Source organism: Stenella coeruleoalba (genome assembly GCF_951394435.1).
Source record: "Stenella coeruleoalba genome assembly, chromosome: 1".
NCBI lineage: Eukaryota > Metazoa > Chordata > Mammalia > Artiodactyla > Delphinidae > Stenella > Stenella coeruleoalba.
Window position 1 is genome coordinate 183,324,937 of NC_137169.1, and position 13,411 is coordinate 183,338,347.

General features: G+C 38.0%; 1 protein-coding gene across 6 annotated transcripts in view; it reads left to right on the forward strand.

Annotated features, from left to right (window-relative positions):
* Nucleotides 1–12,762, forward strand: part of LOC307198739 (uncharacterized protein) — a 149,865-nt gene extending 137,103 nt beyond the window's left edge. For 4 of the 6 annotated variants that reach the window (XR_013831686.1, XR_013831687.1, XM_079945908.1 and 1 more), the window contains 3 exons: nt 7,888–8,024; nt 9,095–9,291; nt 12,560–12,762. The gene's annotated coding sequence lies outside the window, so the exon portion shown is untranslated. Of the gene's footprint in view, nt 1–7,887; nt 8,025–9,094; nt 9,292–12,559 lie in introns of those variants that run through there. The other 2 variants (XM_079945905.1, XM_079945906.1) reach the window with 2 other exon arrangements.
* Nucleotides 12,763–13,411: the final 649 nt, after the last annotated feature.

Below are 13,411 nucleotides of genomic sequence, written 5' to 3' on the forward strand. Positions count from 1 at the left end.
ATTGATGAGCTGTAGTAGTTTTATGATGGCATCTTTAGGATTTTCTGTGTACAGTATCATGTTATCTGCAAGCAGTGAAAGTTTTGCTGCTTCTTTTCAAATTTGGATTCCTGATATTTCTTTTTCTTCTCTGATTGCCATGGCTAGGACTTCCAAAACTATGTTGAATAATAGTGGTGAGAGTGGACATCCTTGTCTTGTTCCTGATCTTAGTGAAAATGCTTTCAGTTTTTCACCATTGAGAATGACGTTTGCTGTGGATGTGTCATATATGGCCTTTATTATGTTGAGGTAGGTTCCCTCTATGCCCACTTTTTTTTGAAGAGTTTTTATCATACACTGGTGTTTAACTTTGTCAAAAGCTTTTTCTGCATCTATTGAGATGATCACATGGTTTTTATTCTTTAATTTGTTAATAAGATGTATCACATTGATTGATTTGTATATATTGAAGAATCCTTGCATCCTGGGGATAAATCCCACTTGATCATGGTGTATGATCCTTTTAATGTGTTTTTGGATTCTTTTGCAAGTATTTTGTTGAGAATTTTTGTGTCTATGTTCATCAGAGATATTGGTCTGTTATTTTCTTTTGTGTGATATCATTGTCTGGTTTTGGTATCAGAGTGATGTTGGCCTTGTAGAATGAGCTTGGGAGTATTCCTTCCTCTGTAGTTTTTTGGAAGAGTTTGAGAAGGATGGGTATTAGCTCTTTTCTAAATTTAATAGAATTCACCTGTGAAGCCATCTGGTCCTGGACTTTTCTTTGTTGGAAGATTTTTAATTACCCTTTCAATTTCATTACTTGTGATTGGTCTATTTATATTTTCTAATTCTTCGTGGTTCATTTTTTTTTTCTATACAGTTTTTTTTGTGATTCATTCTTGAAGGTTGAACGTTTCTAAGAATTCATCCATTTCTTCCAGGTTGTCCATTTTATTGGTGTATAGTTGCTTGTATTAGTCTCTTATGATCCTTTGTATTTCTGCAGTGTCAGTTGTAATGTCTCCTTTTTCTCTTCTAATTTTTTTTTTTTTTTTTTTTTGCGATACGCGGGCCTCTCACTGTTGTGGCCTCTCCCGTTGTGGAGCACAGGCTCCAGACACACAGGCTCAGCAGCCATGGCTCACAGGCCCAGCTGCTCCACGGCATGTGGGATCTTCCCGGACAGGGGCACGAACCCGTGTTCCCTTCATCGGCAGGCAGACTCTCAACCACTGCGCCACCAGGGAAGCCCTCTTCTAATTTTATTGATTTGAGTCCTCTCCCTTTTTTTCCTTGATGAGTCTGGCTAAAGTTTTATCAATTTTGTTTATCTTTGCAAAGAACGAGCTTTTAGTTTCATTGATTTTTCCTATTGTTTTCTTCATTTCTATTTCACTTATTTCTGCTCTGATTTTATAGTTTTTTTTTTCTTCTACTTAGTTGGGTTTTGTTTGTTCTTCATTCTCTAGTTGCTTTAGGTGTAAGGTTAGGTTGTTTGAGATATTTCTTGTTTCTTGTTGTAGGATTGCATTGCTATAAATTTCCTCCTTAGGATTGCTTTTGCTGCATCTCATAGGTTTTGGGTTGTGTTTTTGTTGTCATTTATTTCTATGTATTTTTTGACATCCTCTTTGATTTCTTCAGTGATCTCTTGGTTATTTAGTAGCATATTGTTTAGCCTCCACGTGTTTGTGTTCTTTTACTTTTTTCCTGTAATTGATTTCTAATCTCATAGCATTGTGGGCAGAAAAGATGCTTGATATGATTCCAATTTTCTTAAATTTACCGATGCTTGATTTGTGACGCAAGATGTGATCTATCCTGGAGAATGTTCCGTGTACACTTGAGAAGAAAGTGTATTCTGTTGCTTTCAGATGGAATGTCTTATAAATATCAATTAAGTCTATCTGGTCTAATGTATCATCTATAACTTGTGTTTCCTTATTTATTTTCTGTCTGGATGATCTGTCCATTGGTGTAAGTGCGGTGTTAATATCCCCCACTATTATTGTGTTACTGTCAATTTTCCCTCCCTTTTATGGCTGTTAGCATTTGCCTATGTATTGAGGTGCTCCTATGTCAGATGCATAAATATTTATAATTGTTATGTCTTCTTCTTGGATCGATCCCTTGATCATTATGTAGTATCCTTCCTTGTCTCTTGTAACAGTCTTTATTTTAAAGTCTAATTTATCTGATATGAGTATTGCTATGCTAGCCATTTGCATGGAATACCTTCTTCCATCCCCTCCCTTTCAGTCTGTATGTGTCTCTGGATTTGAAGTTGGTCTCTTGTAGACAGCATATATACAGGCCTTGTTTTTGTATCCATTCAGCCAGGATGTGTCTTTTGGTTAGAGCATTTAATCCATTTACATTTAAGGTACTTATTGATATGTTTGTCCCTATTACCATTTTCTTTATTGTTTTGGGTTTGTTTTGTAGGTCTTTTTCTTCTTCTTCTCCTGTGTCTCCTCCCTAAAGAAGTTCCTTTAGCATTTGTTGTAAAGCTGGTTTGGTGGTGCTGAATTCTCTTAGCTTTTGCTTGTCTGTAAAGCTTTTGATTTCTCCATTGAAGGTGAATGAGATCCTTTCTGGGTGGAGTAGTCTTAGTTGTAGGTTTTTCCCTTTCATTACTTTAAATATATCCTGACACTCGCTTCTGCCCGGCAGAGTTTCTGCTGAAAAATCAGCTGATAACCTTATGGGAATTCCCTTGTATATTATTGTTTTGCTTTTCCCTTGCTGCTTTTAATATTTTTTCTTTGAATTTAATTTTTGTTAGTTTGATTAATATGTGTCTCATTATGTTTCTTCTTGGGTTTACCCTCTATGGGACTCTTTGTGCTTCCTGGACTTGGATGGCTATTTCCTTTCCCATGTTAGGGAAGTTTTCAACTATAATCTCTTCAAATGTTTTCTCAGACCCTTTCTCTTTCTCTTCTTCTTCTGGAACCCCTATAATTTGAATGTTGGTGCATTTAATGTTGTCCCAGAAGTCTCTGAGACTGTCCTCATTTCTTTTCATTCTTTTTTCTTTTTTCTGTTCCTTGGCAGTTATTTCCACCATTCTGTCTTCCAGCTTACTCATTGATTCTTCTGTCTTAGTTATTCTGTTATTGATTCCTTCTAGTGTATTTTTCATTTCAGTTATTTTGATGTTCATCACTGTTTGTTTGTTCTTTAGTTCTTCTAGGTCCTTGTTAAACATATCTTGTATTTTCTTGATCCGTGCCTCCATTCTATTTCCAAGATTTTGGATCATCTTTACTGTCATTATTCTGTATTCTTTTTCAGGTAGCTTGCCTATTTCCTCTTCATTAATTTTGTCTTATAGGTTTTTACCTTGTTCCTTCATCTATAACATTTTTTTGTCATCTCTTTTTTATTTGATGGGTTGGGCTGTGTTCCTGTCTTGCTGGTTGTTTGGCCTGAGACAGCCAGCACTGGAGTTTTCAGGTGGTTGGGTGGAGCTGGGTGTTGGTGCCAAGAGGAGGACCTCTGGGGGACCTCACACCAATTAATATTCTCTGGGAGCTGAAGTTCTCTGTTAATTCAGCGGCTTGGACTTGGTGCTCCCACCACAGGAGCTCAGTCCTGACCCCCGGCCGGGGAACCAAGACCCTGCAAGCTGCGACAAAAACAAAAATAAAAGTCAAAAAAGCAACAGACAGAAAAGAGTAAAACAATAATAAAGAATAAAAAATTAAATTTAAAAATATAAAATATGTTAGAAATAATAAAAATGAAACAACAACAGCAAAACAAAATGGAACCCTGACAGCAAAAAAAAAGTAAAAAATAAAATAAATAAAAATTAAAAAAAGAAAATTCCCTTGTTCCTCCTCTATCAGTGTCCTTGCATCCATGGTGAGCTACAGGCTACCACCGCCTCCCCAGTAGGGCTCCAAGACTTCTAGGTAGGTCTCTGGATCTGCTGTGTCAGCCCCATCTCTGTGTGTGTTCCTCTCACCAGTGTCTGTTCCTGGAGCTGGCCCAGAGCACATGTGCTCTTGGAGGCCAGCTGGGGTGCAGCACTCCACAAGTGTGCCTGCAGGGGCTGGTGCAGCTGAAGGAGGCCTTGGAGGGTGCCGCGCTTGGCCCACCTGGACCCGTATGGCCAGAGGAGGCCCTCTCAGGGGTAGCGTACGGGCTGCCAGAACCTGTGCTGCCAGAGGAGGATTGGCAGAGGTGGAGCTTGGGCCTGGGACCCACGCAGCTGGAAGAGGCCTTTGTCGGGGTGGGGCTCAGGCCCAGGACCTGCTTGGCTGGAGGGGGCCCCAGGGGGGTGGGGTTTCAGGCCTGGGGCCCCAGCAGGCTTGCCGGGGCCCCAGTGGGCAAGGGAGGTGCTGGACATGTTCCCCTCTGATCCCCTGATCCCCTGAAGGTCCCTCTCCATCCTTGCTGGTCCCCTTGCCATGAGGGACCCCCAGGGGGTGGGGGGTTCAGACCTAGGACCCCAGCAGAGTTGCTAGGGCCTGAGTAGGTAGGGGAGACACTGGCTGATCCCCCAATTCCCTGAAAGTCTCTCCCCATCCCCTTATCCCTGCACTGTAGGTGGGCCCCTCTGAGTGTGGGAACCTCTCCCTCCCCAGGCCCAATTAAGGGGTGCCAGTCCCACCCCGCCTCCACTTTTCTTCCCTTCCTCCTTCCCTCCCACATCCTACCTGGTTGTGTGGGGATTCCTCCCACCCCCTTAAGTGTCTGAGGAACCCCACCAGTGCCTAGTAGGTGCCCTAGTTGTGAGGAGATGTGAACTCCGCATCTTCCTACTCTACCATCTTGACTCTGCCCCCTCTCTGACTGTTTCTTTTTAAATTTTCTAGTTTCTTATTAAAACTCTCACCGTGTTCATCTATTCTTTTCCCTAATTTAGTTAGCATTCTTATTACTAATGGTTTGAATTCTTTATCTAGTAAATTATTTATTTCTGTTTCATTAGTTGTTGTTCAGGGGTTTTCTCATGCTCTCTCAGTTGAGACAAATTCTTCTGTCTCCTCATTTTGCTTAGGTAAAACAGTTACCTATAGCTGTCTTGAAACAGTGTCCTTACATTGGAGTGTCCCTGTACAATCTGTGTGGTCCTGGTGGCTTTGGTGAGAAAGCTAGATTTGATGTGAACGCAAGTCACATCTTTCCTCATGATGTGCTGGCAGCTATCCACTCAATAGGAGGTGGGGCTGGAGAAGGAGGGGCTAGGGCTGGAGTCAGGTGTGAGGTAGGGATTTCCCTCTGCTCAGTGGCTGTCACTGCTCTGTTAGGGCTGGGGTCAGGTTCCAAGTTGCTGGAACAGAAGCTTGAGGGTTGGGTCCAAGCATGTGCTCTTACCCCTTCCAGCACTGGCATCCTCTGCCCCAGTGGGGAGCAGAGCTGAAGCATGAGGGGCTGGTGTGGGTATTCAGCAAGGGTTGGGGCATGAAGTGTGGTGGTCTGGCCACCATCAGAGACCTGTTCTGCCTCTTATAGGCCACCTGTACAATTGCCAATAATTGCTGTTTCCCTCCCTGTTCAGATGCTGCTTAGGGTTTGAGCCACCACAAGGAACACTCTGCTTTTGGTAGTGGAGGAAACCTGTATAGCTACTAAATGACAAGACAGATGAATATTACAGGCATAATGTTGAGCAAAAGAAGCCAGGAACCAAAAAGTACCTACTGTATGATTCCATTTATATTAAGCTCAATAAAGGAAAAATTAATCAACGGTGATAGAAGTCAGAATAGTGATTACCTTTGGGGGTATACTGACTGGGAGGGAGCCATCTGAAGTGGTGCAACTATTGTATCTTATGATCTGTTGGTGAATATTCATGTTGAGTTATGCAATTAAAATTTGTACTCTTTACTATACATACCTTAATAAAAAAGATAAAAGCAAATTCAAGTAAAAGTAATGACATATAAAAGAAAGAAAGAAAGAGAGAAAGAGAAAGAAAGAAAAGAAAGAAAGAAAGAAAGAAATCAAGCACTATGTAAATGCTCGAAGACACAGGATATTTCTAGGCAGTCTATATGTCTGTTCATAACTGCTGCAGTCTGAATTGAACGTTTGTGCCCCCCCAACCACAAATTTCTATGTTGAAAACCTAATGCCCAAGATGATAGTGTTAGAAGATGGGGGCCTTTTGGAATTGATTAAGTCATGAGGGCCCAGCCTTCACAAATGGGTTTAGTGCCCTTATGAAAGAGGCCTTGGAGAGCTGGCTTGCTCCTTCCACCATGTGAGGATACGACGGTATGTCTGCAACCTGGGAGTGGGCCCTCATCTAACCAGGCTGGCACCCTGATCTCAGGCTTTGAGTCTCCAGCACTATAAGCAATAAAATTCTATTGTTTATAAGCTGCCCAGTCTATGGTATTTTGTTATAGCAGCCTAAATGAACTAAGATGGTAACCATACCTGGATAGGCCCATTAACCTTGTATGTTACAGAAGTAAAAAAGGATTTGTTTGAAAAACTTAGATTCACAATATGAAATTTAAAAATTATGTATATTTAGTAGTACCTTAATAAGTAAAGGTAACAACAATGAAAATTATTCGTGAAAGTTGATATAAACTCCCAATTTTCTCTCTCTGAATGTCTGGGAAGAACTGTCTTCAATGTGGTTAGGGAAATAATCTCCAGCCTGGTCTGATTTAATCTACCGTCCTTTTTTCCTTTGCCTCATTTGGTGTCTGCTGATTCTGTTTTCCTGCCATGTTTTAACTGTTTCCTACCGTGGATGTTGCAGATGTCTGATCTTGTATTCTAGCCTTATCTCCATTCTCTGCTTATAAATGTTGCTCTCTGCAACAAGCTCTGTACAATGCAAGTGTCCTGTTGCTTCTCCTCTAGTCTTTCCAAAGTGTGCCTTCTAAATTCATTCATTCATTTAACAAAAAGTCAATGTGTTTATACTTTGTGGACAGGGTTTTTAAAAAGATTTTTCAGGTCCCATGTCATTTCACATTTATTAAGATGTCTTCATAACCCATATAAACTTTTTTTGGCTATAAAATTTTTGAAAGGATTTTTTTTTCTTTTTAAATAACTTAGCTGCAAATAACTCCCTTAAAATACCACTAGCTATGACTTCTTGCTGATATTGGAAAGTGATAAAATGTAACTTAAAAAGGGTTTTCAAATATAATGATATTTTATGAACACTAAATTTAAAAATTACTAATAATTAATTGATAATCATTAATTTAATAATCAATGCTTTATTTTTAAGATTTTAACATTTGTTAATTTTACTTTCTGTGTTTATTTTTTGGAGTCAGTTAATATATTTTAGCTCTCAAAAATTTTTATAAGTCCTGGAAATGCCTGAAAGTTTTTTCACTGGTCCTGTGATGATTATAGTGCATAAAAGAAGCCTGATTGTGTACTCTTTCTACACAAGTTTTCTTTCTATGTGTTTGTTTTCTTGCGTAATTGGTGTACTCTTGGTTATGCCAATGGGAGGAGTATTTCTGAATTTCTTTTGACTGTAAGAATGAAAGCCTCCGTTGAGTTGAGACACAAATGCCTATGTTGGTTAAAGCACTAACCAACCCCCAGCCCTGCCTAAGGAACAGGATAGGGGGTGTGGCAAACAGATAAGAATAGGAATTGAGAGTAAATATTTAGAACATTATAAAGGTAATTTGAGAATGTAATTTTATTCTGTGGAATTTAATAATAAAAAGTTGGGCTTCCTTTTTTGATGTTATTTTGTTTAGTAATTTATTCTTATTACATTTTTGAAAAATCATGATGGATTGGGGAAAAAATAGTCCTCTACCATAGATGGTTTGAGAAACAGTGATGTACACTACACTTTAATATAGTAAGTTCTTGATACATGTTTGTTTCAACAAATATATAAACTAATAATCATGTAGTTTTGGCAGTAAGCTACATTATGTTTCCTTCTAGATCTGGAGTTTTCTCACTTGAAAAAGAGGTCTTCGTTTAGAAACATCTAGTGTAATCTGTGATAGTGAAGAACTTCTGAGTACAAAGTATTTTAGAGAAAATTGATACAACTTTAAAAGCTACTCAGTGATAAAACAGTAAGTTTAAATATATCTCACTGTAGAAAGTCATAAGTACCTTCTTGCCCTTGAAAATTTGCCAGAGAATCAGTTTTTGCACAAGAGTAGACTCCCTTTCATCATGTTCCTCTACAATTTAGGATATGCTCGAGTGATATATATATATATATATGTATGTATTTTGCCTCCACATATGGCTACAATGTGGTTTATTTCATGAGGTTTTCTAAATCCCCATTAGTCTTTTCCTGAAGTGGCTGTGGTTAAACACAAATAGGTGAAGAACTCCCCCATAATATTTATCTGGTATTCTTTTTTCCTTGATGACTAGACTGTTTACTCTTAAAGATAAGAATTTTACCCTATAAGAAATTTGAATTTATTTATTTAATCTTTTAAAGCACACTTTTAGGGGATTGAGATAGAGAGGGATTGAAATGCCAGATTCATTTAAAAAATCCTTTTACCATGCAGGTGACTATAACTGAATTTTCAAATATGCTAATTGACTTATCTCAGCAAGTACCTAGACTGGTTAGAGCTTTTATTTATCTAAGTATTCATAGTTTTAAATCACAACTGACGAGCACAGAGAAGACAACCATGTAAAAAAATGTGGGAAACAAGATCATCAACTTCTAATGACCTTGCTTCTGGTCTCATCCTTCATCCTTCCTATATCCCTTAATTATTAGTTACTGTTGACCACTTTTGCCATCTTTGACTCTCTCCCACTTAAGTTTCCACAGCGTTGATTCACCCTGCTGCCTACTTCTCCTCCTCTTCACTCCATTCTCCTCCCATTTAAGTGTGGGCATAGCACATGTTTGGTGCTCAGCCTTCTTCTTGATTATACCTCACTTGGAGAGTGTGGCTTTGACTATCAGATGAATGGCTCCTTGAAGGGGTTGGTATCTCCAACTGTGATGTCATTCAGCCTTTTTTCCTCTGTGTTTCTGTCTACAAATTCAGCATTACAGCACAATAGGCAGAAGTACTGCAGTGTTCTCAGTGATCAAATATTAAATAATTCAGCTAATGATTTGCTTCTTTCAACAGTGACTGAGTCTCTATTTCGTACCTTCCAGGCTCTTTGCAACACACTGGAAAGAAAGTAGAGATGACAGAGAAAGAAATTGCTCTTAAGGAGCTTACACTCCAGTAATGCATGCACAGAATGAAATAAGTTCCATAACAGAAGTATGCACAATGGATGTGTCTTGAGAATACAGAATAGGAAGTTGGCTATCATCAAATGGAGGGCATTGAAGGCTGAGAAAATAATGTGAGTAGAGTCAATAACATATTATCAGCAAGGAGGGAATTTTCCCAGTTACTCCTCTTGAATTCTTGTGGTTGGACTAATACTAAAATTGACAGAAGAAAGATTAATAGAAGAAAAAGAAACAAATATTAAATTGTGTGCACAAAGGTCTCATAGAAATGGGACCTAAAAAGTGTCCAAGCAGGCAGCTTTTATATGTATGTATATATATATATTTTTTTTTTTTGACAAAGAAACAGTAAATTCGAGAGAAATTAACAGGGCACAGAAACTTAGATTTGGGTACTTAATTAGTAAGAAATTTAAGCAGTGTTTGGGTGTGAATAGTAAATTAGTAAAGAGGTAACAGGTATTTTATAGAGCCTTCTTTGCCCTGAATTCCTTACCTCTGGTGATAAGGATGTCATTCTACCTCTTGGTACAGGGAGGGCACCTCTCACATCAGAGATTTATTTCCTGCTGTCAGGGAGACAGAGGGGAGGATCAGATTGTCCCTCCTGTATTGGCTATTTCTTTCTTTCTTTTTTTTAATTAAGGTGTTCAGTGATTATCTGACTTTTTATTTAAAAAGAAAGAAATGTGTAACCTTTAGTATGTGACAGTTTCAACTGGGAATGACATTAGCATATTTGGAGCACAAACAAAATCTCCTGTAGACAATGTTGGTTTATATATACAAATGAACTAGTTTTCAAAAATGTGAAGGTATTCTATTTGGAAGTTAAGGTGATAATTATTATTATTTTTAATATTTATTGGAGTATAGTTGCCTTACAATGTTGTGTTAGTTTCTACTGTACAGCAAAGTGAATCAGCTATACATATACTTATATCCCATCCTTTTTGGATTTCCTTCCCATTTAGGTCACCACAGAGCATTGAGTAGAGTTCCCTGTGCTATACAATATTTTCTCATTAGTTATGCATTTTATACATAGTATCAATAGTGTATATATATCAATCTCAATCTCCCAATTCATCCCACCCCCCCTTTCCCCCTTGGTATCCATACGTTTGTTCTCTACACCTGTGTCTCTATTCTGCTTTGTAAATAAGATCGTCTATACCAATTTTTTCAGATTCCACATGTATGTGTTAATACACAATACTTGTTTTTCTCTTTCTGACTTACTTCACTCCGTATGACAGACTCTAGGTCCAACCATGTCTCTACAAATGATCCAATTTCGTTCCTTTTTATGGCTGAGTAATATTCCACTGTATATATGTACCACATCTTCTTTATCCATTCCTCTGTTGATGTACATTTAGGTTGTTTCCATGTCCCAGCTATTGTAAATAGTGCTGCAATGAACATTGGGGTGCATGTCTCTTTTTGAGGCTATTTCTTAAGTAACTTTAATTCAAAATAATCATTATGGCATTAAGGCATATTTTGGGGATGCCTGCCCTGGGTTCCAACAATTACATCCTGAATTAGCAAGTATTCTTTTGGTTTAGTAGGCTGAGAAGTGAATCAAAATTAAGAGCTCAAGAAAGGGAAGAATTATGTAAAATGAAAATCGGTAAGCAGAGAGGCCGGTAAGTTTTAGAGTTGTTACTAAGTTTATAAAACAATAAAAATGAAAATATTATTTCTTAGAAGATATGCTAAGAACCCAAGGTAAGAAGAAATAGAATAATTTGCATTAAAAAGCTCATTAAAGGTTATGAGATAGGCAGAGGGGAGGTTGTCATATTTCACAGATGGAAATCAATATTGATTTTGATCTAGAAATAAGGGCTCAAATATATTTATTATAATATTATGTAAAGACAATAGGATAAATAGGATGTATGACTAGGAAATCACTAGAAAAGAAGAAAAAGCTAATAAAAGTCAATGCAGCAAAAGATAGAATTATAAAGAAGGGAAATAGCAAAGTGAATAAAAATAGAAAGCATACAAAATGATAGTAGTCATATCACTTAGAGTAATTAATATGAATGCTGCAAATATTCCTGTTATAAGACAAAATTCCTGGGCTGGGCCCTAATTACAAAATCTAAATATTGTTATCTACATACAACAGATACGTCTAAACCTAAATGACTAGACAGTTCAGAATAAGATGAAAAAAATAAACTGTATCATGGGAGATAAACTGATATCTTTAATGTATCAACATCCCTTACATAGAGGGGACCATTTTCTCTTCTTCCCGGAATCCCTACATAGGCCACTGAAATAGAATTTTCAACCGTATATTAGAAAATGGAAGGGAATTTCCTCCCTACATTCTGTCCTTCTCAAACTTTCAGTGAGATTGAGAGAAAGAATTAGGCATGCAGGGCTGCCACCTGCACAGGGCTGCCCATCTGTGCCAGTGGTGAGTAGAGGACTGAAACTCAGCTGCATTTTCAGGCCTTGTGCCCTGGAAGAGAGTTAGGTTTACCTGAAGGAAGGATTAATTCCAACAAGGATTTTGTGGACTCTAAACCCTGTGCAATAGGGTCTGGATCCACCTAGAGAAGGTATCTCTATCTCCAAAGTTGCCATTTGTGTTATCTGGGTACTGTGTGGACATGTGTATGTCAGCTGCTTCTGGGTTCTTTTCTCTTTTCAATCTGCCTACCGCAGAGCCAGGGTATTCTAGTCTCCTTTCCTCCGTTTGACAAGCTTAATGGGGTAGACATTGTTTCCTGAATTAAGAGGCCTATGGTTTATGCATGTACTGAGGAGAGGGACTGGTGTTAAGTCTGATTAATTCAGGAGCCAAGTTTTAGGAAGTATTAGCATTTGGCCTCTGCATTCCGCAAATTATCTTTGTCAGTAAGAAAGCTGATAGTTTGTTTTGATTTCTATATTCTGAGTCTTTGTCTGCTATTCCTCATGATTAAATTTGGGTTATGCATTCTTGGCAGGCATACTACATTAGTGATGTTTTGTCCTTCTCAATATATCAACAGTAACATAAAGGACCCAGCATAAAGTAGATAGTCACTGTATCTCACCCTATTGTTATATCTTTTATTGTGAGCAGTTTCTCAGCATTTGGGGGGAAAAAGTAGAGAATTAATTGATTTAATAAATAAAATTATATATATATATATATATATAAAACTGAATCACCTTGCTGTCCACTTGAAATTAACACAATATTGTAAATTCAACAAAAAAAATAAAACTAGCTATACACACTATAAAGATAATGGTAAAATTCATGCTAAAAATTTAAATTTTTGTATATGTAAAGTGATATTAAATAGAAAATAAAAAGCACTATGACACGTAGAAAAAAATAAATAAACCTTTTTTCTTTTTTAGCATTTTATATGTGAGTGTGTTTGTCTTAAAGTTGATGATGAAACCTGAAACAGAAGTGAAGTTGCCTAAGACTGACCATTCCAAGAGGCAATTAATGAGATACTGTTCTCAGACCCAGTGATGATGCTTCTAGAGAACCATTTGGAGAGTTTTTCACGTGTTCCATGCAAGGACTGGCATCTGATTCACAACTACAAAATTTAAAGGTGAGAGTCAGTGGCCTGAGCTCTGTTGACTAGGAGCACAGTGAGGGAAAATGGCTCTGTCGGAATCCACCACAACTTCTAGCATCTGGTGTGACAAAGGATGTTTGAATTTCCCATGAACCCATGAGGCCCCTGAGGTAGGAATGTATTGGGTTGTTATGAGTGGAACTCCACGCAAGAGGAGTAAATCCAATGGAGGGGTGGGCCACAAAAACCAGTGGCTAAAGGGGAAGTTGTAAGAGGAGGCATAGTGTACGTCAGATGAACTGTAGGTGAGAGATCCCCAATGATGGAAGTTGTCTCTGAAAAAGCCACAAAACCACTCCAAGAAAGAAAGAATTGACATTTAGAACATCCCTCACAGAGAGAATACCTATACCAGAGTATAACTGTACTGTGAAATAATACTATATTTACTTTTACTTCTTTTCAATCTCCTCACTCCAATCCCTGAAAGGTCCCAACGCATCAGCTAGGGAGTCAAGGAGAAGGTAGAATAAGAGCTGAAGATGATTCTAACCATCCCCATCTTCTTTCATTATAGGCTTCCAAGACTGAAGTAGGCTAGAGATCAGAGAAGAGAGAAGTTTTAAATTTGATGAGAATAGGATTTTGATTATTATACTGACTAGATTTTTTAATACCT